The sequence below is a fragment of the Chiloscyllium punctatum genome, chromosome 25 (assembly GCF_047496795.1).
Source record: "Chiloscyllium punctatum isolate Juve2018m chromosome 25, sChiPun1.3, whole genome shotgun sequence".
NCBI lineage: Eukaryota > Metazoa > Chordata > Chondrichthyes > Orectolobiformes > Hemiscylliidae > Chiloscyllium > Chiloscyllium punctatum.
This window is the reverse complement of record NC_092763.1, coordinates 88,074,983-88,102,553: the sequence shown is the minus strand read 5'-3', so window position 1 is coordinate 88,102,553 and position 27,571 is coordinate 88,074,983. Positions and strand designations below refer to the sequence as shown.

General features: G+C 42.3%; 1 pseudogene; it reads right to left on the bottom strand.

The window, feature by feature from the left end:
* Positions 1-20,502: 20,502 nt before the first annotated feature.
* Positions 20,503-27,571, bottom strand: part of LOC140495680 (calcium-binding protein 39-like) — a 93,247-nt pseudogene continuing 86,178 nt past the window's right edge.

The following is a 27,571-nucleotide window of genomic DNA, read 5'->3' as shown; positions in this document are numbered from 1 at the left end:
TTTTGGAGTTTTTCTTTTATCTCCCATTTCTTTAATCTTTCCTCTCAATTTTCTATCTGCCTCCTTTCTTTTAAACCCTTCCACTTCTCACTCATTTCCCTTTCTTTCTCCTCTATTGTTGGTAATATATATATTTATGAATTAAGTGAAAAAACTATAAGATAGTGAAATCAAGCAGCATTGCCCTCAGAGAGGGTCCTGCTAAAGGTAAATCTTTCCGTTTCTCCTGGCTGAAGTTTGGGAGTCATAAAGATCTATGGCACAATCAAAAACAACCATCAAACTATTCCAATCCCATTTTCCAGCACTTGTCCTGTGGTCTTGTCTGAGAGAAAGTGAGGACTGCAGATGCTGAAGAGTCAGAGTCAAAAAGTGTGGCACTGGAAAAGCACATCAGGTACGCAGCATCTGAGAAGCAGGAGAGTGACGTTTTGAGCATAAGCCCTTCATCAGGAATGTTGGGGGGGGGGGGGGATAAAGGGCTGACAGATAAATAGGAGGATGGGGCTTGGAAGGCAGTAAGTGGATGCAGGTGTGGGGTGATTGTGATAGGTCAGTGGGGAGGGAACTGTGTGGCTGACCACTTCAACTCCCCCTCCCACTCTGCCAAGGAGATGCAAGTATCAGGTTCCTCCACCACCACCACCAAATCTGACTGGAGGAAGAACGCCTCATGTTCTACCTTGGGACCCTACAACCACAAGGTATCAACATTGACTTCACCAGGAAAGGATAATCTCTCAAGAGGAAAAGTCAGGGCTTGGACTCTAAGAATGAGTCTTATGATAGATGGGTTTGACAAAATTTTAAAAAATAATTGTTTTGAGGACTCTCCTGTCAAGGACATAGGCTGGAAATTCTGCAGCAGTGAATGTGAATCTAGAATAGGATGATGCTTTCCTAGTGCCAGAATTAAATGCTTCTCACAAAACATTTGAAGCATATTGTTAAAGGGGAGAGTGAAGAACTGGAAGTTATTGTACACTTTGATAGGAATGACATAATTAAGGAAAAGATCAAGGCTTTACAGAGTGAATATAAAAGGTTAGATAGAAAATTTAACAAAGTAACTCAAGAATTAAATTGCATTTCTTTCGATGCATGGAGTCTTACAGATAAAGCTGATGAACTCAGGGCATATTTGGGAATATGGGATTTGGATGTCATGCTATTGCAGAAACTTGCCTGAGGGATGGACAGCACTGGCAGCTCAATGTTCCAAATTTTGATGCTATAGGAAGGATAGAAAGAGAGGCTAAAGAGGAGGGAGAATGGTGTTGTCTGAAAAATTGTCTATTGAAAATATATGGGTTGAAACTAGAAATAAAAATGGAGTGATCATCTTAATAGGAATGTACTATAGACCCCCCAGTGAGAGGGAAATTGAGGAACAAATATGCAGAGAGATCTCAGATATATGTAAGCATAACAAGGTTGTAATAGTAGATGATTTTAATTCTCTAAACGTTGGCAAAATCATGATGTTAAAGGTTTGGATTCTTAAGAGGGAGATCAGGAAGGCAAAGAGGGGATATGAGAGCCTTGGCAGATAAGGTTCAGGATAATACAAAGAGATTCTACAAGTACATTAAGAACAACAGAGCAACTAGAGAGAGACTAGCGCCCCTTAAAAATGAAGGAGGTCATCTTTGTATTGAACCTCTAGAGATGGGGAGAGATATTAAATGAATATTTTGCGTCGGTTTTTACCATGGAGAAAGAAATGTAGGTGAGAGAACTTGGAAATAAATATTGATGTTTTAAAAACAGTTCATATACAGTCATACAGCATGGAAACAGACTCTTCAGTCCAACCAGTCCATGCCAAGCATAATCCTAAACAAATCTAGTCGCACCTGCCTGCTCCTGGTCCATATCCCTCCAAGCATTTCTTATTCATGTCCTTATCCAAATCTTTTTAAACATTGTAACTGTATCTACATCCATCATTTTCTCTGGAAGTTCATTCCACACACTGTATTAAAAAAATAGTTGCCCCTCATGTCTCAAATCTTTTTCCTGTCACCTTAAAAATAAGCCCCCTTGGCTTGAAATCCCCCACCTTAGGGAAAAAGACACTTGTCATTCACCTTATCTGTACCTCTGAGTATTTTATAAACCTCTATAAGGTCACCCCTCAACCTCCTATGCTCCAGTGAAAAATTCCCAGCCTAACCAGCCTCTCCTTATAACTCAAACCCTCTAGACTCAGCAACATCCTGGTAAATCTTTTCTGAACCCTGTTCAGCTTAATAATATCCTTCCTTTCACAGGGCGACCAGAATTGTACACAGTACTCCAGAAGAGTCCTCACCAAAGCCCTGTCCATTCTGACGAACCAACTCTTATACTTAATGATCTGAACAATGAAGACAAGTGCTAAACACGTATTTAACCACTCTCTCCCTATATGTTACAAACTTTAAAGAATTAGGTACCTGAACCCCTAAGGTCCCTCTTTTTTACAACACTATACAACGCCCTCCCGTTAATTGTCTAAGTCCTGCCCCTGTTTGTTGCATTAAATTATAATACCTCACATTTAGCCAAATTGAACTCCATCTGCCACTTTCTGCCATTGACCCATTTGATCAAAATCCCTTTGTGCTTTTGTGAATTTGTACTTGCAGAATCACATTTTACTTTGCTCAAAAATTGCATGAATCTATGTAAGATTCTGTAAATCCATTTTTAGGTTAGAATCAGTCTGATCATTGTGGCGCAGGGAGTTAACGTCTTCAATACCTTATCTGGGCCGACATGACACCAATTGTTAAAGTGCACTTGAAATGTAACTTTTAAAAAAGGTTTTGCGATTTACATATGAAAGAACTGAAACCAACATGGTCATTCTAAAAGATTAGAGATTTAACAAACAATCTGTGTCACTTTCAATATTTTCCTGTGGAATTCACTGCCACAGAGCACAGTGGAGGCCAGGACGTTAAATGTCTTCAAGGCAGAGATTGATAAATTCTTAATCTCGCAAGGAATTAAGGGATACGGGGAGAGTGCAGGTAAATGGTGTTGAAATGCCCATCAGCCATGATTGAATGGCGGAGTGGACTCGATGGGCCAAATGGCCTTACTTCCATTCCTATTTCTTATGGCCTTATGGTCTTAATATATAATTTCAGTTACATCACACTGTAAACTTTTGCTATAAATTCTGTGTTTTACAGTCTTATTCTCCACAATTACCTGATGATGATGCAGTGCTCCGAAGGCTAGTGCTTCCAAATAAACCTTTTGGACTATAACCTGGTGTTGTATGAATTTTAACTTTGTACACCCCAGTCCAACACCAGCATCTCCAAATCATGACTACCAATTTTGGTGTCATCTGCAAACTTACTAATCATGCCTTCTCTATTCTCATCTAAATCATATATTACTGTAGAGGATTACTGTCAGTCTTAGAAAACATGGAGGTGGATAAATCTCTGAGAGTTGATGAAGTGTATCCCAGGATACAGTGGGAAGTTAGAGAGGAAATTGTAGGACTCTTGCAGAAATATTTGTATTGCCTTTAACAAACGGTGAGGTATTGGATGTCTGGAGAGTGTTTAATGTTGTGCCTTTATTTAAGAAGTGTGGTGCTGCAAAAAGCACAGCAGATCAGGCAGCATCTGAGGATAAGGAGCTTTTCAGGTATAAGCCCTTCATCTAGAATTTTGCCATGAAGGGCTTATGCCCTTAACATTGATTCACATGCTCCTCGTTTGCTGCCTGACCTGCTGTGCTTTTTCCAGCGCCACACTTTTCGACTCTCACTGTCCAGCATCTGTAGTCCTCACTTTCTCTTTTATTTAAGAAGGAATGTGAGGAGAAGCCTGGAAACTATAAACCTGTGAGTCTGATTTTGGTAGTAGGTAAGTTGTTGGAAGTGATTCTGAAGGGTAGGATTTGTATCTATTTGGAGAGGCAAAGAATGATTCAGGATATTCAATGTGATTTTATGCGAGGGAAATAGTGACTCATGAACTTGATATGAGTTTTTTGAGGAAGTAACCAAGAAGTAACCAAGAAGTTTGAGACAAGAGTGGTAAACATTTTTTACTTGGACTTTAGTAAAGCCCTTGACAAGATCCTGCATGATAGACTACTTAGTAAAGTTAGATCACATGGAATTTAGGGTGAGCTTGCCATTTGAATACAAAATTGGCTTAATGGCAGGAAACAGAGGGTGGTGGAGGGGTTTGTTTTGGACTGGAGGTCTGTGACCAGCAGTGTTACACAGGGATTGGTGCTGGGTCCACTTTTGTTTGTCATTTATGTAAATGATTTAGATGAGAATATAGATAGTCTGGTTAATAATTTTGTGATTGACACCAAAATTGGTGGTATAGTAGACAGTGAAGAAGGTTATCTAAGATTGCAAAGAGATCTTGATCAATTGGGTCAATGGCTGAAGAGTGGAAGATGGAATTTAATTTGGATAAATGTGAGGTAAAACAAACAAGGGCAGGACGTATACAATTAAAAGTAGTTTAGTTTGAGATTATTTTCGGCATGGACTGGTTGGGAAAAGGGTCTGTTTAGAGTCATAGTCATAGAGTCCTATAGCATGGAGACTGGCCTTTGGCCCAAACTGGTCCATGCTGACCAAAATATCCATCCATGTTAACCCCATTTCCCTGCACTTGGTCCATATCCTTCTAATCCTATCCTATCCATGTATTTGTCTAAATGCCTTTTAAATGTTGTTATTGTATCTGCCTCAACCACTTCCACTGGCAGCTCATTCCATATGCGTACCACCCTCTGTGTAAAAAAGTTGCACCTCAGGTTCCCTTTTATTTTTTCCCCTCTAACCTTAGACTGGTGCCCTCTAGTCCTCAATTCCCCAACCCTGGGAAAAATACTGAGTGAATTCACCCTCTCCATGCCTCTCATGTTCTTATACACTTCTACAAGGTCTCCCCAGTCTCCTGTGCTCTAAAGAAAAAAGTCCTAGCTTGTCCAACCTCTCCCTATAACTCAGATCATTGAATCCAGGCAACATCCTTGTAAATTTCTTCTGCACTCTTTCCAGTTTAATAATACCCTATAACAAGATGACCAAAGCTGAAAACAATACTCCAAATGCTGCCTCAACAACATCCTGTATAAACTGCAACATAACTTCTGAACTTCTATCCTCAGTGCCCTGATTGATGAAGACCAGTGTGATGAAAACCTTCTTCGGTGCCCTGGCTATCTGTGACTCCACTTTCAGAGAACCATGTACCTGATCTCCAAAATCCCTCCTTTCCACTACACTCCTTAATGCCATATGAATCACCATGAAACTCCTGCCTAGATTTGACTTTCCAACATGCAAGACCTCACACTTACCTATATTAACCTCCATTTGCCATTTCCCAGCCAATTTCTCCAGCTGATCAAGGTTCTGCTGCAATTTCTGATAACCTTCTTCACTGTCTACACTACTGCCTATTTTAGTGTCATCTGCAAACTTACTAATCATGCGTTGTACATTCTCATCCAAACTCACAACTTTCGCTATCTTCTGTCTTCCGGGAACTCGCCTGTGGCTAACGATGACGTAAAAATATCAGCCAGGGCCCCCACAATTACTTCTCAAGCCTGTTTCTGTGCTGTATGATGCTATGTCTTTATAGAGAAAATGTTTCCATTAGGAGAGACTAGGAATGAGGGTATAGTCTCAGAGTGAAGGGGCGACCATTTAAAACTGAGATGAGGAGGAATTTCTTCAGCCAGAGTGTGGTTAATCTGCGGAATTTATTGCTGCAGAAAGCTGTGGAGACCAAGTCATTAAGTGTATTGAAGACTAAGATAGTTAGGTTCATGATTGGTAAGGGAGTCTAGGATTATGGGGAGAAGGCAGGAGAATGGTGTTACAAAACATATCAGCCATGATTGAATAGCAGAGCAGCCTCAATGGACTCAATGGCCTAATTCTGCTCCTATATCTTATGGTTTTATGGCCTGAATTTCACTTTCAAAGATCCACATTGTAAAGTTAACAATATCAATATTTCATCTCCACCTGAAACACTCTAGTTGTTCAATATTTATCTGTGCAATTTTCTATTTTTGTCTGTGAATTTTTAAAAACATTTCTGTTCTATCCTATGTGCTTGTGGGAGTGTTTCTAGAAACATGGAGATGCAATCCAACATTGACAATTTGTCTTATTCATTCAAAATGAGGAGGCGATGGTGTTGGACTGGGGTGGACAAAGTTAAAAATCACACAACACTAGGTTATAGCCCAACAGGTTTATTTGGAAGTACCAGCTTTCAGAGTGCTGTTCTTTCATCAGTAGCTAGCTGAGCGAGCGAGCAAGCCCTGAGGTGATGTCAGCTAGGTAAGTCCAGCAGTGAAATATGGTGCCTGAGGATCAGCGACTTTGACATTAGAGTCATAGAGTCATAGAGATGTACAGCACAGAAACAGCCCCTTCGGTCCAACTCGTCCGTGCTGACCAGATATCCTAACCCAATCTAGTCCCATTTGCCAGCACTTGGCTCATATCCCTCCAAACCCTTCCTATTCATATACCCATTGAGATGCCTTTTAAATGTTGTAATTGTACCAGCCTCCACCACTTCCTCTGGCAGCTCATTCTATACACGCATCACTTCTGTGTGAAAAAGTTGTCCCTCAGATCCTTTTTAAACCTTTCCCCTCTCACCCTAAACTTACTTCCTCTAGTTCTGGGTGGACACCCCCAACCCAGGGAAAAGACATTTTTTTAACGCTATCCATGCCCCTCATAATTTTGTAAACCTCTATAAGGTCACCCCTCAGCCTCCGATGCTCCAGGGAAAACAGCCCCAGCCTATTCAGCCTCACCCTGTAGCTCAAATCCTCAAACCCTGGCAATGTCCTTATAAACCTTTCCTGAACCCTTTCAAGTTTCACAACATCCTTCTGATAGGAGGGAGACCAGAACTGCACATACTATTCCAAAAGTGGCCGAACCAATGACCTGTACAGCCGCAACATGACCTCCCAATTCCTACACTCAATGCTCTGTCCAATAAAGGAAAACATATCAAATGCCTTCTTCATTATCCTATCTACTTGCGGCTCCAATTTCAAGGAACTATGAACTTGCACTCCAAGGTCTTTTTGTTCAGTAACACTCCCTAGGACCTTACCATTAAGTGTATAAGTCCTGCTACAATTTGCTATTTCCAAAACACAACACATCACATTTATCTAAATTAAACTTCATCTGCCACTCCTCAGCTCATTGGCCCAGCACCAATCCTTGTGGCATACCGCTGGTTACTGGCCTCCGATATGAAAAGCAACCCTCTGTCTTCTACCTTCAAGCCAGTTCTGTATCCAAATGGCTAGTTCTCTCTGTATTCCAGAAATCCAACCTTGCTAACCAGTCTCCCATGGGGAACCTTGTCGAACGTCTTACTAAAGTCCATATAGATCACATCCACCACTCTGCCCTCATCAATCCTCTTTGTTACTTCTTCAAAAAACTCAATCAAATTTGTGATTTTCCATGCACAAAGCTGTGTTGACATTCTCTAATCAGTGGGCTGGATGAGGTGGTGCTGGTTTTGAGCCAGCCCTAGCCACTCTTCCTTACATCAAAGACATCTCAGAAATGACTGCCAAACTACTCAGACCCCTTGGCATCATGGTAGCCCACAAACCCACCAACATACTAAAACAGAAGCTAATGAACTCAAAAGACCCTACACTAGACAACGAGCAAAACTAATGTCATTTACAAAATACCATGCAAGGACTGTAACAAACACTACATTGGACAAACAGGCAGAAAACTGATACATAAACATAAACATCAACTAGCCACAAAACGACATGACCCTATCTCACTAGTTTCCTTACATACAGATGAGGAAGGACACCACTTTGACTGGGATAACACATCCATCCTAGGACAAGCCAAACAAAGACACGCACGAGAATTTCTAGAAGCATGGCATTCCAACCAGAACTTTATCAATAAACACATCGAATTAGACTCCATCTACCACCCCCAAGAAAAGGAACAGGAAATGACTTCACCACAGGAAATAACATCACCACAGGAAATGACATCACCAACCCAAAGAAACCCAAACATATAAATAGAAAGCAGGAATTTTCAGCATTGCTTCGCCTGAGGCCACTGAAGATGTTACCTAGTAGGGTGACGAAACGTCTGAAAATGAACCTTGCAGCTCAGCGAGCAAACCTACATCCAAAACCTCAATCTGAGCTCCAGATCTTCTCAAAACTCATTCAGCTCAGAATGTGAATGTAGACAGACTTCTCTTTAAGCTCCTTCTTTTCATTTTCTCTTATTCTTAAACTGTCAAAGTAATGTTGGATTATGGTGACAAGTGAAAACATTTCACTGTATTTTATGGTATTTCACTATAGAATACATGTGACAATAAATCATTAATTCATTCATACCCCGGCTAATCAACCTATCCTGCACATCTTTGGACTGTGGGAGGAAACCCATACAGATACAAGGAGAATGGCCAACTGTCTGTATGCAGTTTGCATAAAGGTGAAATTAAACTGGCTCCCTGGTGCTGAGAGGCAACAGTGCTGACTACTCTTCCAATGTGCCATTTGAACCGCAGTTTGTAGGTACAGCATGTAATAAGGAAGGCAAATGGAATTTTGTCATTTATTGCTAAAGGAATGGAGTATAAATGTAGGGAATTGTTGCTGCAACTGTACAAGGCATTAGTGACACCACACCTAGATTACTGCTTACAACTTTGGTCCCCTTATTTGATGAGGAATGTAGTTGCATTGGAGGCAGTTCAGGGTAATGCACTAGATTGATTCCAGAGACTGAGGGGTTTGGTTTCTGAGTAATTTAGGCCTGTACTCTCTGGAGGTTAGGAAAATGAGAAGAGATCTCATTGAGGTATACAAAATGCTCAAAGGAATTGTAGAGAGGAATTTTCATCGTAGGGCAATCTAGAAAAAGAAGGCATAGTTTTAGGAAAAGGGATCACAGATTTAAAACAGATGGGAAGAAATTACTTCTCCCAAAGAGTCGTGAATCTCATGGCCTATCCTATCTAACTCTCTGATTATCTGATATGTCTCAATTCAGTCACCTGTCAACCTTCTTCTGTAATGAAAACAGCCTCAAGTCCTTCAGCCTTTCCTCATAAGGCCTTCCCTCCATACCAGACTATCAATCACTACAGTGTTACACTTGGTTACAATAGAAACACCTTGACTTCTGATTATCACCTCCACCCACAGAGCTCTCCTTTCCGATCTAAGGACGAGACTTTAAAGCATTTCCAGCTCTCCAGTCCTTATCTTAGCTACACACTTTCCTTTCACTGTCCCATTTTCTATCCTTTTCAATTTTTTGAGGGTAAGAGAAAATACATTTAGTTTTATGGATTAACTCGCATTGATCACCCATGTTGTCACCCAAGTAGCATTGAGAACCCCTTTGATTCTGATTATGGAAGGTAATGAATTTTTAAATTCCTCTAAGGGAATAACCTCTCTGAGAGTTTCACATGTGATTTCAGCTTCTAATGCTAGTATCCACCTGTCCTTTTGAATTTCAATGTTGGTTCGCCCATGCTGTTCCATAAATTCCAGAACTTTCTGTCTGCCTCTGGCATTATCTAATATGCAGCCACACACATCATAATCCCAAGAAACTTCCTCAGACAGTGAAACATAAATTTCCTGTGCTTTACCCAGTGTCCAGCCTTCTTTTGCTCATGGAGCATGCCCTGAGACGTTGGTGCCTTTTGTTCAAATGGATATCGTTTGGAGCAAGTGATGAGTTCAATCTGCTGTGTAGACAATACTCACCAGGAGTATCAGATTATTTGCTTTCAAAATGTGCAATAATCCTTCAACAGTTCTAGGTTTTAAAACAGTTTTTTTTTCCATTTCAGTTCACAATCAAAGTTACAAAAAGTATAAAGACACAGCCTTTATATGAGATGTGGTGCAGTACTGCGCGATATGCCCAATACAGTATACCTTGACAGCAAGATCACCTTGTGCCATCTTTATTGCTTTTCACAAGCATAAGTCATAGAGATGTACAGCATGGATACAGATCCTTCGGTCCAACCCATCCATGCCGACTAGATATCCCAACCCAATCTAGTCCCACCTGCCAGCACCTGGACCATATCCCTCCAAACCCTTCCTATTCATATACCCATCCAAATGCCTCTTAAATGTTGCAATTGTACCAGCCTCCACAACTTCCTCTGGCAGCTCATTCCATACACGTACCACCCTCTGTGTGAAAAAGTTTCCTCGTAGGTCTCTTTTATATCTTTCCCCTCTCATCCTAAACCTATGCTCTCTAGTTCTGGAGTCCCCGACCCCAGGGAAAAGACTTTGTCTATTTATCCTATCCATGCCCCTCATAATTTTGTAAACCTCTATAAGGTCACCCCTCAGCCTCCGACGCTCCAGGGAAAACAGCCCCAGCCTGTTCAGCGTCTCCCTATAGCTCAAATCCTCCAACCCTGGCAACATCCTTGTAAATCTTTTCTGAACCCTTTCAAGTTTCACAACATCTTTCCAATAGGAAGGAGACTAGAATTGTATGCAATATTCCAACAGTAGCCTAACCAATGTCCTGTACAGCCGCAACATGACCTCCCAACTCCTGTAGTCAATACTCTGACCAATAAAAGAAAGCATACCAGACGTCTTCATCACTCTCCTATCTACCTGTGACTCTACTTTCAAGGAGCTATGAACCTGCACTCCAAGGTCTCTTTGTTCAGCAACACTCCCTAGGACCTTACCATTAAGTGTATAAGTCCTGCTAAGATTTGCTTTCCCAAAATGCAGCACCTCGCATTTATCTGAATTAAACTCCATCTGCCACTCCTCAGTCCATTGGCCCAGTGTGGAAAGACTCCCTCGAAGCAGATTGCTAATTGACAACAGTTAAACTTGAGAGAATCTTGGTCAGGATTTCTTTTCAGCTTTCAGCTCAAAAAGTAGGGGAGTAGCCATTCTTATTTGGAAGAATCTTCCTTTTCAAATGTTAAGCCAGATAAAAGATGAGTCTGGACAGTATATATTGATCAAAGCCCTAATACATGGAAAGGTATATGGAATTTTGAATCTTTATTGCCCCTTGGCACACCCTTTTAAATTTGTAATAGAAGTGTTCTCTAAGTTGATGGCTTTTGGGGTCCGCCATACAATTATAGGAGGAGATTTTATTTGTATTATTGACCCAGAGACAGATAGGATATCTAAAAGCACTGCGGGTATATCTCTGAGATCTAGACAACTGGCGGATCTGAACAAGGAGCTAGGACTAGTGGATGTGTGGAGGTGTCTTCATCCCCAGGGTAGAGACTTTACTTTCTACTCTAATCCATACAAGTGCCATAGCAGAATTGATATGTTTTTTGCCCCTTCGACCCTTCTGAATTCAATACTGTCTTGTAAAATAGGTAATATAACTATTTCTGACCATGCTGCAGTATATAGGAAGTCAAGACTAGGAATGATACGATAGGCCCCCGACATTGGCGTATGGATCCCTTCTTATTGAAGGGTAGCAAATTTATAAAGTATTTTTCGCAGGAATTCAAAACCTTCTGGGAAATTAATTCAGGTACAGCCAGTAACCCGTCAATGATGTGGGAGACCACTAAGGCATATGCACGAGGCTTGGTCATCTCATATTCTGTGTCTCGGAAAAGACAAAAGGGAGAGCAACAGCACCTGCTCGAGGCTTGCTTGAAGGCAGCTAAAACAGTGTATGTTGACAGGCCCTCCATTACTAAGCTACAGAGGATCACAGCCCTTAGGGCAACCTTGAATACCGCACTTAGCCAAACAGAAAAGAGGGGAATATTCGCAAAGCAGAGATTATTTGAATACGGTGACAAGTCTGGCAGGTATCTAGTGTACCTTGCTAGAAAGAGAAAAGCTCCCCAAGCCATTATGTCCATTAGAGAAAGTGCTGGTACCCTGACTTGTGATTGTAAAAAGATCAATACAGCCTTTAGAATGTTTTTTTATTCCTAATGAAGGGCTTTTGCCCGAAACATCGATTTTGAAGCTCCTTGGATGCTGCCTGAACTGCTGTGCTCTTCCAGCACCACGAATCCAGAATCTGGTTACCAGCATCTGCAGTCATTGTTTTTACCTCACCTATTTTGAATTGTATAAGTCACAGAATGGGGAAGATGGAGTCTTTATTTAAAAATTTGGTCCTTCCAGGCCTAACCTTGGAGCAGGTGTCGATCTTGAATGCCCCCCTAACAACCAGGAAGTACAGGACACAGTTAGGCAGCTTCAGAGTGGCAAAGCACTGGACCAGACGGATTCCAGGCCTTTACTAAACGGGTTTCACTATTATATAACGATCACAAAGGAGCAGTGATCACCAACAGTTTAAGTTCAGATAGCTTTAGCATTGGCAGGGGCTGTCGCCAGGGATGCTCTCTCTCGCCATTACTATTTACGCTAGTGATTGAACCACTAGTGGAAGCTGTACAAACTGACCCTAATATAACTGCTCCGAGGGTTGGATCGGGCAAGCACAAAATTACTCTCTATGCGGATGATGTCTTCCTTTTCTTAAGTGATCCTTTGACGTCCATGCCCCGCTTAATTCAAGTGATCAATCTATTTGGTCATAAAATCAATTTTATGAAATCGGAGGCCATGCCGTTGGGAGGCCTTGCCAATGTATCCAATTTACCGGATGGTCACCAGAAGGTTTTCTATATTTTTATCACCCCAGTATTTGGTCAGCTGTATAAAGCCAATTTTGTGCACTTATTAGAGAAAATAAGGCAGGACCTTCAACGCTGGGGAGATCTCCCAATATCTTGGTTAGGCAGAGTAGCCTTAGTTAAGATGAATATTCTACCTCAACTTCTATATCCTATGAGAACGCTCCCCCAATGCTGCCGAAACAGGCGTTGCATAAGCTCTACGGCTGGCTTGGCTCCTCCTTCATTTGGAATCATAGATGGCCCCTTATCAAATTAGAAAAGCTGCAGCTCCCACAAGCAAGGGGAGGACTGGACTTTCCAGATATCAGGAGGTATCAATTGAGCTCTTTATTATCCTATGTAGCTGACTGGGTCTCTTGTGACCCACAATCAATCTGGTTGGATATTGAGACCTCCCAAGCAAAATGCTCCCTCATCAATCTTTTATTTATGGACAAGGTGAGAGTTATTACGGACTGCTGTATAAACTCTATTGTATTAAATACAATTAAAGCCTGGAGGATAATGCGACAAGATGAGGGTAACCTGCAAAAAACCTCCCCTAATACCCCCATAGTGGGAGCACCGGGATTTCAGCCAAGGATGACAGAGGTATCTCCTGCTTGGGAGACCTGTTCGATGGAGAAGTTTTAATGTCCTTTGAGCAGCTGCACCAGAAGTTTGGACTGCCGAACAAGGACATCTTTCGGTATTTTCAAATACGAGACTTTACACAAAAGAAGACCACACTGATAGTCAATCCTTACAAATCGGATAGGAAAAGGAGAGTACTATAGCTGATGGGGCCGCCCTTGGTCAGTTCTTTTATCATTCACTATACAATAAGGTCTCGAAGGACATGGAACGATTATATAAAACCTGGAATCAAGAATTAGGGTTGGAAATCTCTTCAGAAATGTGGGAGGACATCTGGAAAAATGCCAGAAAGATCTCTATTTGTAATAGAACTCAGGCTATTCAATTAAAGATACTTACAGGACTTATATGGCACCTGAACGACTCGCAAAATTCAAGGCAGGAGCATCCTCAATGTAAAAAGAAGTTGGCACTCTCACACATTGTCTATGGACATGTTACAAGATGATTAGGGGTTTAGATAGGGTTGACCATGAGAACCTTTTTCCACGTATGGAGTCAGCTATTACGAGGGGGCATAGCTTTAAATTAAGGGGTGGTAGGTATAGGACAGATGTTAGGGGTAGATTCTTTACTCAGCGAGTCGTGAGTTCATGGAATGCCCTGCCAGTAGCAGTCGTGGACTCTCCCTCTTTATGGGCATTTAAACGGGCATTGGATAGGCATATGGAGGATAGTGGGCTAGTGTAGGTTAGGTGGGCTTGGATCGGCGCAACATCGAGGGCCAAAGGGCCTGTACTGCACTGTATTTTTTCTAGGTTTCTATGTTTCTATGCCATAAGATCCGTAGGTATTGGGATAGAGTAGCAATTGCCTTGACAGAGATTTTGGGTACAGAGATTCGATCGGATCCAGCATTCCTACTTTTGGGCTTTCCAAATTTTCCCTCCCTGAATGTACACGGAGGAAATTATTTACTATCCTCTTCTTTTGTGCGAGGGAAACTATTTTAGTGAATTGGGTATCTGAAGGCCCCCCAGGACTTTCAAACTGGCGCAGGATAATCATGGAATATATCTCCCTTGACTTCCTCACGAATATGGTGCACTAAAAAACGGAATTATTTTACAAAACATGGCAGCCCTTTTTGAACTACATCAACACAGGCATTTTGGCCATACTGTTCAGTGCTTTTGTTTAGCTGTGGAAATGGTTCTGGCTGGTTCAGGGGCCCCCAGGAGGAGGAATCCTGTATAAATATGGGTTCTATTATGACTTGATATAAATCTATTTTGAGCATGTATCTAGATATTTAATTATTTTGTCATTTACTGCTAGTAATGTATGATATCCTATTTTATGTTTTGGTTGTTTGTAGAATCGATTAGTAGTTAGATGGGTTATTTATTTATTTTTATATTGGTGTTGTTATCATATTGTAAAGTGGAATACACGAGTTTATATTATTTTTGTAATTTTGTAAAAAAATCGTTAAATTTTTCTTTTTTCAATAAAAATACCTATATAAAACCAATTAGAGAGAATCTTTCCATCCATGTTGATGACATAGCTCCTCATTAATCTTCCAGATTACTCACCCATTTATTGGGAAATGAAATAAAGATATTGGGAAAACCTGATGTGAAAACCAAAGCAGGTGTTTGACAAGCAAGAGAAGGTGCAGATGGTTTGGAGCTAAAGGTATGATTCAGCTGGCAACAAGTTGCTGATTGGTCTGTGGAATAGTTCCAGCTAATGGTGACAAATGGCTTTTTCCAACTGACACCCACGTGATTGACTCAGGCAGCTAACCAGCTTTGGGCTGTGAACAAGATAAGGAGAAGTCATCAATTCCCATGAAGTCAGGAGCTTTCTATGTTCTCAGTGGTACTACTTATTTCTCCTTCAGTGGTTGTTTACATTAGAGTTTTAAATAGTAGAGTTATATATATTTTTTCTTTTTTTGTTTTATTTTTTTCTTTTTTTAAACCCCCACACTACCGCCTGACTGCGGTAGTGCTTATTTTTTTTTCCCCAGTACCCATGGTGTGTGTGTGTGTGTGTGCAGGTGTGAGACACAGTGAAAGACACAAAGTGCATGAATCTTTATTCAATTTCCACCACCAGGAAGATAGGAAAACACCTGAGTGGCCAGTGACAAGCAGTGCCCTTCACATCAAAGAGCAATGCTGTGTGATCAAAACAGTGAAGGGGAGGGTAGGGACTAAATCAAAATAGAGTTGGAGGGAGAAATGATGCACTCCACTCCCTGAATAGTAGAGTTATATTCTGATGGATCATAATTGTTTCTTTGTAGCTAAAGTTGATTTACCTTTAATAAGCAAGAGATCATTTTCCACATTGGAACCAATGATATAGGAAGGGAAAAGGTTGAGATTCTGAAGGGAGATGACAAGAGTTAGACAGGAATTTAAAAAGGAGGTCCTTGAGAGCAGTAATATCTAGATTACTCCCAGTGCTACGAGTTAGTGAGGGCAGGAATAGGAAGATAGAGCAGATGAATGCATGGTTGAGGAGCTGGTGTATGGGAGAAGGATTCACATTTTTGGATCATTGGAATCTCTTTTGGGTTAGAAATTACCTGTACAAAAAGGACGGATTGCACCTAAATTGGAAGGGGACTAATATACTGGCAGGGAAATTTGCTAGAACTGCTTGGGAGGATTGAAACTAGTAAGGTTGGGGGGTGGGGGTGGGGGGGACCCAGGGGAGATAGTGAAGAAAGAGATCAATCTGAGACTGGAACAGTTGAGAACAGAAGCGAGTCAAACAGTCAGGGCAGGCAGGGACAGGGTGTGACTAATAAATTAAACTGCATTTATTTCAATGCAAGGGGCCTAACAGGGAAGGCAGATGAACTCAGGGCATGGTTAGGAACATGGGACTGGGATATCATAGCAACTACAGAAACATGGCTCAAGGATGGGCAGGACTGGCAGCTTAATGTTCCAGGACACAAATGCTACAGGAAGGATAGAAAGGGAGGCAAGACAGGAGGGAGAGTGGTGTTTTTGGTAAGGAATAGCATTACAGCTGGGCTGAGGGAGGATATTCCTGGAAATACATCCAGGGAAGTTATTTGGGTGAAACTGAGAAATAAGAAAGGGATGATAACCTTATTGGGATGGAATTATAGACCCCCTAATAGTCAGAAATTGAGAATCAAATTTGTAAGGAGATCTCAGCTATCTGTAAGAATAATAGGGTGATTATGGTAGGGGATTTTAACTTTCCAAACATAGACTGGGACTGCCATAGTGTTAAGGGTTTAGATGGAGAGGAATTTAAGTGTGTACAAGACAATTTTCTGATCCAGTTATGTGGATGTACCTACTAGAGAAGGTTCAAAGCTTGACCTACTCTTGGGAAATAAGGCAGGGCAGGTGACCTGAGGCGTCAATGCGGGAGCACTTTGGGGCCAGCGGCCATAATTCTATTAGATTTAAAATAGTGATGGAAAGGGATAGACCAGATCTAAAAGTTGAGGTTCTAAATTGGAGAAAGGCCAATTTTGATGGTATTAGGCAAGAACTTTCAAAAGCTGATTGGGGGGCAGATGTTCGCAGATAAAGGGACGGATGGAAAATGGGAAGCCTTCAGAAATGAGATAACAAGAATCTAGAGAAAGTATATTCCTGTCAGGGTGAAAGGGAAGGCTGGTAGGTATAGGGAATGCTAGATGACTAAAGAAATTGAGGGTTTGGTTAAGAAAAAGAAGGAAGCATATTTAAGGTATAGCCAGGATAGAACGAGTGAGTCCTTAGATTATAAAGACAAAATAGGAGTATACTTAAGAGGGAAATCAGGAGGGCAAAACGGGGACAAATAGAGTTAAGGAGAATCTAAAGGGCTTTTATAAATACATTTAAGGACAAAAGGGTAACTAGGGAGAGAATAGGGCCCCTCAAAGACCAGCAAAGCAGCCTTTGTGTGGAGCTGCAGAAAATGGGGGAGACACTAAATGAGTATTTTGCATCAGTATTCACTGTGGAAAAGGATATGGAAGATATAGAAAGTAACAAAATAGATGGTAACACCTTGCAAAATGTCAATATTACAGAGGAGGAAGTGACGGGATGACTTGCAATGCATAAAGGTGGATAAATCCCCAGGACCTGATCAGGTTACCTTCGAACTCTGTGGGAAGCTAGAGAAGTGATTGCTGGGCCTCTTACTGAGATATTTGTCTCATTGATAGTCACAGGTGAGATGCCAGAAGACTGGAGGTTGGCTAATGTGGTGCCACTCTTTAAGAAAGGTAGTAAGGACAAGGCAGGGAACTATAGACCAGTGAGCCTGACGTCAATGATGGGCAAGTTGTTGGAGGGAATCCTGAGGGACAGGATGTAGATGTATTTGGAAAGGCAAGGACTGATTAGGGATAGTAAACGTGGCTTTGTGCGTGGGAAATCATGTTTCTCAAACTTGATTGAGTTTTTTTTGAAGAAGTAACAAAGAGGATTGATGAGGGCAGAGAGGTAGATGTGATCTATATGGACTTCAGTAAGGCGTTCAACAAGGTTCCCCATGGGAGACTGGTTAGCAAGGTTAGATCTCACGGTATACAGGGAGAACTAGCCATTTGGATACAGAACTGGCTCAAAGGTAGAAGACAGAGAGTGGTGGTGGAGGGTTGTTTTTCAGACTGGAGGCCTGTGACCAGTTATTTTTGTTATTTATATAAATGATTTGGATGTGAGCATAAGAGGTACAGTTAGTAAGTTTGCAGGTGACACCAAAATTGGAGGTGTAGTGGACAGCGAAGAGGGTTACCTCAGATTACAACAGGATCTTGATCAGATGGGCCAATGGGCTGAGAAGTGGCGAGGTACTGCATTTTGGGGAAGCGAATCTTAGCAGGACTTATACACTTACCTAGGGAGTGTTGCTGAACAAAGAGACCTTGGAGTGCGGGTTCATTGCTCCTTGAAAGTGGAGTCGCAGGAAGGGAGGACAGTGAAGAAGGCATTTGGTATGCATTCCTTTATTGGTCAGAGTATTGAGTACAGGAGTTGGGAGGTCATGTTGGAATATTGCATGCAATTCTGGTGTCCTTCCTATCTGAAAGATATTGCGAATCTTGAAAGGGTTCAGACAAGATTTACAAGGATGTTGCCAGATTTGGAGGATTTGAGCTTTGGGGAGAGGCTGATCAGGCTGGGGCTGTTTTCCCTGGAGCGTCAGAGGCTGAGGGGTGACCTTATAGAGGTTTACAAAATTGAGGGCATGAATAGGATAAATAGATGAAGTCTTTTGCCTGGGTGGGGGAGTCCAGAACTAGTGGGCATAGGTTTAGGGTGAGAGGGAAAGATATACAAGGGACCTAAGGGGCAACTTTTTCATGCATAGGGTGGTACGTGTATGGAATAAGCTGCCAGCGGAAGTGGTGGAGGCTGGTATGATTGCAACATTTAAAAGGCAATTGGATGTGTATATGAACAGGAAGAGTTTGGAGGGATATGTGCCAGGTGCTGGCAGGTGGGACTAGATTACTTACAGTGTGGAAACAGGCCCTTGTGCCCAACAAGTCCACACCAACCCGCCAAAGTGCAACCCACCCAGACCCATTCCCCTACACTTACCCCTTCACCTAACACTACAGGCAATTTAGCGTGGCCAATTCACCTAACCTGCACATCTTTGGACTGTGGGACGAAACCGGAGCACCCAGAGGAAACTCACGCAGACACGGGGAGAATGTGCAAACTCGACACAGTCGGTCGCCTGAGGTGGGAATTGAACCCAGGTCTCTGGCGCTGTGAGGCAGCAGTCCCAACCACTGTGCCATGTTTGGGTTGGGATATCTGGTTGGCATGGACAGGTTGGTCCGAAGCATCTGTTTCCATGCTGTACGTCTCTATGACTCTAAATAGGAATTCTTGTTAAGTACTGAAAGTTGATCTGTGTTTGAAAGTTGGGTCAGTTGAGGCATTCTGTGTACTTTTTAAAACCTTTAACTCCTGTGAAGGTTCCAGAAATGGGGGATTTGATTTCCAACTGTAGAGTAATATAGCTTGTATTAATCTGGTGAGCTTCACAAATGAACTGAGTAAACGTTTGTACATTTGGCTTTAGCTGGAAGAACCCAGAATTTTGATTCAGTTTAGGGCAACACCCAGAGTTTTAAAAGTGTTTTTGGAGAAATCATGATGGAAGTTGTTTGTATAAAACAGTTGCTCCTAAAGAAGTAGGTTACTTCAGTCCAAAGAACTTGTTTTAAAAATTCCAGAACAGAAGTATTGGGTTAAAACGTGAGAGTGTTACTTGAAGCTGAGAAAGACAAAGTTCAAATCTACGAGGACTCAAGGAAAAGGCTATCTAATTCTCAAGAGTGGAGATTGAAGCATCAATAAAGTTAAACCCTACAGATGTGACCTAGAAGGGAATTCTCTTTGGTGTTTGAGTGCTGTGAAGGGGTGCTGTTGGGATTGGGATTATAATTTACTGTGTTAAATATGAATAATTTGGTTTATGTCTTTTTTGCCTAAAAATCTGCAACATTACATGCTTGTGCTTCAGTGCCAGACCACCTCATTAAAACCCAAAAAGATCCACCAGGTCAGAGTTCAGTTTAGGATCTGACTTGTCCAATGGTAACATCAACATGAACTACAATCCTGTCTATGTTTACTTTTCATTTGCATAACTTTACCAGACAGACTGCAACTTTTTTATCCTTAACTCTTTTGCTTCCTTGCATATTGATCAGTGTTAAATGTTTGTAAATATATATACCTGAAGTATGTTCATCAAAAGGCACTTTTAGTGCATGTGATTAAAACTGTGTTGCATTCTCATCAGTGGTAGGTTATTGATTTTAATTTGACAGTTATTAGTGTGGGAGATGCAAGCAACTCCAGCATTTCAAAATGTCTGTATTCTATCCTTCCTAACCGAGCTAGGGATGTAAGTTTCAATGATAGATTGTGAGCTACCAATCAGTTATTTAAGCTACTTAATTTAAAAAAGAAATCAATACAGATGTGCACACATCTGCAGATTTTGTTGCCATGTAAAAACCAACAGTGGAAAAGCAAATTCATACTTTACAAGAATCAGCAGTTCTGATCATTAACAGAAGCCTTTATCTGGAGTTAACAGTTGCATGGCTTCATTCCTTGTGTGAATGACATTGCCCCACACCTTCATTTCTCCAGTGCACTTAAAGTGGAAAGCCAACTTAAGCAGCTACCACAGCAGGTCTTTTTAAATCTCGTATCTGCTTGATCAAATAATTCTTTTCATCAGAGAATTGTTTATCATCTGTCCGATCACACTGAAACTTGCTGAGAAATTCGATCAGCTTACTTTGATTCTTTAACAGGATGTTCAAGACTGGTTGAGATATATTGGAAGTTGCTACAAAAAGCTGTTGGAAAAAAATCATATGACCACAATTAGTAAAATAGCAATATTCCAATAAGTGTATGAGACAATAGGAATGTTTGCTGCAATTCGATAAGTGGAGCAGACAAAGAGGGAGGCAGAGGCTCATGGTATTGTTGCTCGTCTAGAATCCCAGAGACCAAGGTCGTGTCCTGGGAACCTGGTTTTGAATCCAGCAACAACAGATGGTTGAATTTGAATTCATACTTTTTAAATTTGGAACTAAGAATCCAATGACTACCATGAAACAATTTGACAATTGTCAGGAAAGCCCCATCTGGTTCTTTAAAGTCATTTAGGGAAGAAAATTGCCATCCTTACTTGGTCTGGCCTCCACATAACCACATTGCTGTGGCTCTGGAGTTGACTGTTAACTTTGCTAAAAGCAAGGACTGCAAATGCTGGAAACCAGATTCTAGATTAGAGTGGTGCTGGAAAAGCACAGCAGGTCAGGCAGCATCCAAGGAGCAGGAAAATTTGACATTTCGGGCAAAAGCCCTTCATCAGGAATAGAGCTGATGAAGAGCTTTTGCCCGAAACATTGATTTTCCTGCTCCTCGGATGATGCCTGAACTGCTGTGCTTTTCCAGCACCACTCTAATCTAGAACCTTGACTGTTAACTGCCCTTTGGGCAACTAGGGATGGGTAATAAATACAGCCTAGCCAGCATCCTGTGACTGAATTAAAAACAAAAGCAAATGGTGGAGCAGCCTCAAATAGCTAAGTTCTGTTCTCAGTTTGTTTTTAATCATTCGTGGGACAGAATTATCGCTGGCTGGTCAACATTTATTTACTTGTCCTGCCCTTGAGAAGGTGGTGGTGAGAAGCATCCTTGAACTGACGCAGTCCCTGTGCAGTAGGTAGATTTGCAATGCCTTTAGAAAAGAATTCCAGGATTTTGACCCGCCAACAAGGAAGGAATGGTGATATATTTCCAAGTCAGGATGGTGAGTGTTTACATAAAGGTGGTGCCCTTTTCTTTCTAGATGGAAGTGGTCGTGGGTTTGGAATGTGTTGTCTGAGGATCTTTGAATTTCTGCAATGCATCTTGTGGATGATACACACTCCTGCTACTGAGTGTCGGTGGTGGAGGGAGTGGATACTTGTGGATGTGATGCCATTCATGTGGGCTGCTTTGTCCTGGATGGTGTCAAGCTTCTTGAGTGTTGTGGGGCTGCATCCATCCAGGCGAATGGGGAGTATTCCATCACATTCCTGACTTGTGCCTTGTAGATGGACAGGCTTTGTGGAGTCAGGAGGTGACCTGATCTTGTCACGAGGTTTTGTGGTCAGTCCAGTTGAGTTTCTGGTCAATGGTAATCCCAACCATGTTGATTGTTGGGGATTCACCATTGAATGTCAATAGGCAGTGATTAGATTGTGTGTCTTATTGGTGATGGTCATAGCCTGGCATTTATGTAGCATGAATATTACTTACCACTTGTCAGCCCAAGCCTGGATATTGTCCAGATCTTGTTGCATTTGAATATGGACTGTTTTAGGATCTAAAGAGTCACAAATAGTGCTGAACATTGTGCGACCATCGATTTATCCCCCACTTCTGACCTTATGGTGGGAACGTCATTAATGAAGATGATTGGGCCTAGGACACTACCCTCAATAGCTGTCACCTACTTCACGTCCTGCAAACCACCAACTCTTTGTGCCCTCGGCATTTTCTACTCTCTCATTCAGGACACTTCTTCATCTCTTCTCTGAGAACAGAGAAGCCACCTGACTGACCATAGTTCCCTTTGTTTGAACTGAAGACTGCTCCCCTTACACTTCCAGACATGACTATTTAGTTCAAGCACATGCAGTCCCATGTAAGCAGCTGTCAGATGAGGGCATAGGTTTAGTGAGAGGGGAAAGATATAAAAGGGATCTAACATAGAACGTAGAACATAGAACAATACAGCACAGAACTGGCCCTTCGGCCCACGATGTTGTGCTGAACATTTGTCCTAGCTTAAACACCTATCCATGTACCTATCCAATTGCCGCTTAAAGGTCACCAATGATTCTGACTCTGCCACTCCCACAGGCAGTGCATTCCATGCCTCCACCACTCTCTGGGTAAAGAACCTACCCCTGACATCCCCCCTATACCTTCCACCCTTCACCTTAAATTTATGACCCCTTGTAACACTCTCTTGTACCCGGGGAAAAAGTCTCTGACTGTCTACTCTATCTATTCCCCTGATCATCTTATAAACCTCTATCAAGTCACCCCTCATCCTTCGCCGTTCCAATGAGAAAAGGCCTAGCACTCTCAACCTATCCTCTTACGACCTATTCTCCATTCCAGGCAACATCCTGGTAAATCTCCTCTGCACCCTCTCCAAAGCTTCCACATCTTTCCTAAAATGAGGCGACCAGAACTGCACACAGTACTCCAACTGTGGCCTTACCAAGGTCCTATACAGCTGCAACATCACCTCACCACTCTTGAATTCAATCCCTCTGCTAATGAACACGAATACACCATAGGCCTTCTTACAAGCTATATCCACCTGAGTGTCAACTTTCAAAGATCTATGAATATAGACCCCAAGATCCCTCTGCTCCTCCACCTTACCCTACCATTAACCCTGTATTCCGCATTCTTATTTGTCCTTCCAAAATGGACAACCTCATACTTGACAGGGTTGAACTCCATGGTAAAAACAATGATTGCAGATGCTGGAAACCAGATTCTGGATTAGTGGTGCTGGAAGAGCACAGCAGTTCAGGCAGCATCAAGGTTGAACTCCATCTGCCACTCCTCAGCCCAGCTCTGCATCATATCTAAGTCCCTTTGCAGCCGACAACAGCCCTCCTCACTATCCACAACTCCACCAATCTTCGTTTCATCTGCAAATTTACTGACCCACCCTTCAACTCCCTCTTCCAAGTCATTAATAAAAATTACAAACAGCAGAGGACCCAGAACTGATCCCTGCAGAACTCCACTTGTAACTGGGTTCCAGGCTGAATATTTACCATCTACCGCCACTCTCTGACTCCGACTGGTTAGCCAGTTCTCTATCCAACTGGTCAAACTTCCCACTATCCCATGCCTCCTGACTTTCCGCATAAGCCTACCATGGGGAACCTTATCAAATGCCTTACTAAAATCCATGTACACTACATCCACTGCTCTACCCTCATCCACATGCTTGGTCACCTCCTCAAAGAATTCAATAAGACTTGTAAGGCAAGACCTACCCCTCACATTCCGTGCTGGCTGTCCCTAATCAAGCAGTGTCTTTCCAGATACTCATAAATCCTATCCCTCAGTACCCTTTCCATTACTTTGCCTACCACCCAAGTAAGACTAACTGGCCTGTAATTCCCGGGGTTATCCCTATTCCCTTTTTTGAACAGGGGCACAACATTCGCTACTCTCCAGTCTCCTGGCACCACCCCCATTGACAGTGAAGACGAAAAGATCATTGCCAACGGTTCTGCAATTTCCTCTCTTGCTTGCCACATAATCCTAGGATATATCCCGTCAGGCCCGGGGAACTTGTCTATTCTCAAGTTGTTCAAAATGTCCAACACATCTTCCTTCCTAACAAGTATCTCCTCTAGCTTAACAGTCCATTTCATACTCTCCTCTTCAACAATACGGTCCCTCTCATTTGTAAATACTGAAGAAAAGTACTCATTCAAGACCTCTCCTATCTCTTCTGACTCAATACACAGTCTCCCACTGCTGTCCTTGATTGGACCTATCCTCGTTCTCGTCATTCTCATGTTTCTCACATACGCATAAAAGGCCTTGGGGTTATCCTTGATCCTACCTTCCAAAGATTTTTCATTCCCTCTCTTAGCTCTCCTAATCCCTTTCTTCAGCTCCCTCCTGGCTATCCTGTATCCTTCCAACGCTCTGTCTGAACCTTGTTTCCTCAACCTTATGTAAGCCTCCTTCTTCCTCCTTACAAGGCATTCAACCTCTCTCGTCAATCAAGGTTCCCTCACACGACCATCTCTTTCCTGCCTGACAGGTACATACATATCAAGGACACGTCGTATCTGCTCCTTGAAAAAGTTCCACATTTCAATGACATCCTTCCCTGACAGCCCATGCTCCCAATTTATGCTCCTCAGATCCTGTGTTGCAGCATCGTATTTACCCTTCCCCCAATTGTAAACCTGCCCTGTTGCACGCACCTACCTCTCTCCATAACCAAGGTGAAAGTCACAGAATTGTGGTCACCATCGCCAAAATGCTCACCCACTAACAAGCCCATCACTTGTCCCGGTTCATTACCAAGTACCAAATCCAATATGGCCTCCCCTCTGGTCGGACAATCTACATACTGAGTTGGAAAAGCTTTCTGGACACACTGCACAAACACCGCCCCCGTCCAATCTACTTGATCTAAAGAGCTTCCAATCAATATTTGGGAAGTTGAAATCGCCCATGACTACTACCCTGTGGCTTTTGCACCTTTCCAAAGTCTGTTTCCCAATCTGTTTCTCCACATCTCTGCTGCTATTGGGGGGCCTATAGTAAACACCCAACAAGGTGACTACTCCTTTCCTATTTCTGACTTCAGCCCATACTACCTCCAAAGGCAGATCCCCCTCGAACTGCCTTTTTGCAGCCGTTATACCATTTCTAATTAGCAACACCACATCCCCTCCTTTTTTACCAACCCCCCCAATCTTACTGAAACATCTGTAACCAGGAACCTCCAACAACCATTCCTATCCTTCTTCTATCCATGTTTCCATGATGGCCACAACATCGTAGTCCCAAGTACCGATCCACGCCTTAAATTCACCCACCTTATTTCTGATACTCCTTGCGTTGAAGTATACACTCTTGAGCCCATCTCTGTGTCTGCAAGTATTCCCTGTCAGTGCTACTTTCTCCACAGCCTCCCTACATTCTTGGGCATCCTGAAAAACAGCTAACCTACTTGCTGGACTACAAGTCCGGATCCCATCCCACTGCCAAATTAGTTTAAACTCCCCCCCCCCCGAAGAGTGCTAGCAAACATACCTCCCAGGATACTGGTGCTGTTGGACTGGGTGGACAAAGCTTTTTTAAAAAAATCACACAACACCAAGTTCTCGTCCCACTAGCTACCTGTCAAAGGAGCAGCACTCCACAAGCCAGTACTTCCCAATAAACCTGTTGGACTATAACCTGGTATTGTGATTTTTAACTTTACCTTTTTAGTGCACTGTTTCTTCATTTAGGACTCAGACACAGTGGCTTCATTTTGCCTTGCCTTTTAGCACAGACAGCTTGTTATGAATCAAGAGGACAGGCATTTTGCTCTGCATGACATTAATATTATACCTACATCATAGAGATGTACAGCACGGAAACAGACCCTTCAGTCCAACCCGTCCATGCCAACCAGATATCCCAACCCAATCTAGTCCCACCTGCCAGCACCCGGCTCATATCCCCCCAAACCCTTCCCCTTCATATACCCATCCAGATGCCTTTTAAATGTTGCAATTGTACCAGCCTCAACCACTTCCTCTGGCCACTCATTCCATATACGTACCACCCTCTGTGTGAAAAAGTTGCCCCTTAGGTCTCTTTTATATCTTTGCCCTCTCCCTCTAAACCTATGCCCTCTAGTTCTGGACTCTCCCACCCCAGGGAAAAGACCTTGTCTATTTATTCTATCCATGCCCCTCATGATTTTATAAACCTCTATAAGGATAAGGTCACCCCTCAGCCTCTGACACTCCAGGGAAAAACAGCCCCAGCCTATTCAACTTCTCCCTTATAGCTCAAATCCTCCAAACCTGGCAACATCCTTGTAAATCTTTTCTGAACCCTTTCAAGTTTCACAACATCTTTCCAAAGGAAGGAGACCAGAATTGCACACAATATTCCAACAGTGGCCTAACCAATGTCCTGTACAGCCGCAACATGACCTCCCAACTCCTGTATTCAATACACTGACCAATAAAGGAAAGCATACCAAACGCCTACTTCACTATCCTATCCAACTGCGACTCCACTTTCAAGGAGCTATGAACCTGCACTCCAAGGTCTCTTTGTTCAGCAACACTCCCTCAGACCTTACAATTAAGTGTATAAGTCCTGCTAAGATTTGCTTTCCCAAAATGCAGCACCTCTCACTTATCTAAATTAAACTCCATCTGCCAGTTCTCAGCCCATTGGCCCATCTGAACAAGATCCCGTTGTAATCTGAGGTAATCTTCTTTGCTGACCACTACACCTCCAATTTTGATGTCATCTGCAAACTTACTAACTCTCCCTCTTATGCTCGCATCCAAATCATTTATATAAATGATGGAAAGTAGTGGACCCAGCACTGATCCTTGTGGCACTCCACTGGTCACAGGCCTCCAGTCTGAAAAGCAACCCTCCACTACCACCCTCTATTGTTTAACTTTTGAGCCCATTCTGTATCCAAATGGCTAGTCATGCCAGCCCAGGTATCAGTCTAGCAAACTTGCTCCCTCTAGATCTAGAATATCTTCCCTCAAATAAGGAAACCAAAACTACATACAATACTCCAGCTGTGTTTTCACCAAGGTCCTGGATAACTGCAGCAAGTTGTCCTTGCTCCTGTACTCATCCTCTGACTATGAAGGCCAATTACCACCTGCTCCACTTTGTTCCCTTCCCATTTTCCTTATATTCTGAAGAACTGTTACTCTACTTTCTTTGCACAGATGCTGCCAGACCTGTTGAGTTTTTCCAGCAATTTGTTTTTGTTTCTAATTTACAGCATCTGCAGGTTTTTTTTCAGTTTTAAAAATATACTATTGTGCCTGCTTTACTGCCTAATGCACCTGCATTCTTATTTTAAGGTTAGAAGTCACAAAACACCAGGTAATAGTCCAATAGGTTTATTTGAAATCACAAACTTTCATCAGG